The following is a 2,322-nucleotide window of genomic DNA, read 5'->3' as shown; positions in this document are numbered from 1 at the left end:
TTAGGCCCCCCCTCTAGATATTTTGAACTTCGACTCCCACAATTCCTAACCTCATGCTCCTTCCTTTCTCTCCTCAACCGCCCAAGTGTTCAGCCAGAATAGCTGCTAAAAACACTGAGCTAATTGAGAGACACCCTAGCAACTCCTGCATGGGGAATTCAGGGCTATAAATCAGAGGCAGGAGTAGTCAGCTTTCACTGGTAACAATGACCCTGATACTGCTGTTTTCACTCCGGAATCTGTTTTGAGTCTGCTGCTAAGGACTTAGTTCATTGCCCGTTGTATGATGGAAGACTGGAGAAAGGAAAGGACCTGAGGTTAGGAATTGTGGGAGTCGAAGTCCAAATACCTGGAGGGAGGGCCTAAGTTGGCCCATGTCTGGCCTAGACTATGACATACATAAACAGAAGAAACAATGATTCTCCTTCATCTTTCTCTTTGTCCCATTCTGTGAATCCTTTTGGCCTGTAATCCCCTCCAAATCACTGATCTTGGGCAATGCAGTGCTCAAAATAAATAAATAAGATTATTTGGGATGCTTTGGAGCAACTGTGTGTTTATTCCTCTCCTGTGTGTCGGCCCAAACATAAACACAAAACACAACAACTCCCTCAATCTTCCCTCTGAACAGATCTTGACAATATAAGACATCATATTAGCCCCACCATTCAGTGGGAAACAAAGTCCAATGGCCCTGAATTGGTGGTAACCAGAATCCAATAATAAATGTTCTATCGGGATCAGAATGTTTTTCCTTTTTCAAAGGAGATTAGTTACCAATTTCTGAATTTTGTACCCATTTTTTAACAAAATAGAGCCATAATTGTGTTGTCGAAAGCTTCCATGGCCAGAATCACTGGGTTTCTGTGAGCTTTCTGGGCTGTATGGCCATGTTCCAACAGGCTCCCAGTGGCTCAGCAGGATAAACTGCTGAGCTGCTGAACATGCTGACCGAAAGGTTGGTGGGGTCTCTCGTCCCCACCAACTGCATTTGCGAGAGTGGTGGGATCGAGAGCAGGGCCTCTCCTGGTGATCTTAAGCTTCGCAGTGGTTCATAGCAGGAGATACGTTCGGACAGGTAATCTGGGCCAGAACCCTTCAGGACTTTAAAGGTTAAAACCAGCACTTTGAATTGTGCCCGGAAGCTAATTGGCAGCCAGTGGAGCTGGCGCAACAGAGGAGTGTTACGCTCCCTGTACGCAGCTCCAGTTAACAACCTGGCCGCTGACCACTGGACTAATTGGAGCTTCCGAGAAATTTTCAAAGGCAGCCCCACGTAGAGAGCGTTGCAGTAGTCTATTTGGGATGTAACCAGAGCGTGGACCACCGTGGCCTTGTATGTCTGTATGTCCAATGTCATTCTATGTCTAAATGTTTACCTGTAACCTGAAATACCCTCTCACACTGGAAATTGCAATAAAAGAACCTATGCTTTAAAGTTATTGAAAAGTCCTTCATGACACTCCATGTGTTTTGGACTCCAACTCCCACAATTCCTAACAGCCTACCGGCTGTTAGGAATTGTGGGAGTTGGAGTCCAAAACACATGGAGGGCCGAAGTTTGCTCATGCCTGCTTTAGGTCTTCCAACACAACTATATGGTCAACATGAGCCAACAATGATGTGGCCGCAAAAAAAGCCAATAGGATTTTGGCCTGCATCAATAGGAGCCTAGGGTCTAGATCTAGGGAAGTCATGCTCCCCATGCTCTATACCGCCTTGGTTAGACCACACCTGGAATATTGTGTCCAGTTCTGGGCACCACAATTCAAGAGAGATATTGACAAGCTGGAATGTGTCCAGAGGAGGGCGACTCAAATGATCAAGGGTCTGGAGAACAAGCCCTATGAGGAGCGGCTAAAGGAGCTGGGCATATTTAGCCTGAAGAAGAGAAGGCTGAGAGGAGACATGATAGCCGTGTATAAATATGTGAGAGGAAGCCACAGGGAGGAGGAGGGAGCAAGATTGTTTACTGCTTCCCTGGAGACTAGGACGCGGAACAATGGCTTCAAACTACAAGAGAGGAGATTCCATCTGAACATGAGGAAGAACTTCCTGACTGTGAGTGCCGTTCAGCAGTGGAACTCTCTGCCCCGGAGTGTGGTGGAGGCTCCTTCTTTGGAAGCTTTTAAACAGAGGCTGGATGGCCATCTGTCAGGGGTGATTTGAATGCAATATTCCTGCTTCTTGGCGGAATGGGGTTGGACTGGATGGCCCAGGAGGTCTCTTCCAACTCTTTGATTCTATGTGCCAGAAGACTGCTCAACCCAGGGAATGTGGAGGGCTGGCTGCAGTCTTCAGGGTCCCATAAGATTCTTCCCT

Source organism: Anolis sagrei, chromosome 6, assembly GCF_037176765.1.
Source record: "Anolis sagrei isolate rAnoSag1 chromosome 6, rAnoSag1.mat, whole genome shotgun sequence".
Taxonomy (NCBI): Eukaryota; Metazoa; Chordata; class Lepidosauria; order Squamata; family Dactyloidae; genus Anolis; species Anolis sagrei.
This window is presented reverse-complemented; position numbering follows the sequence as displayed.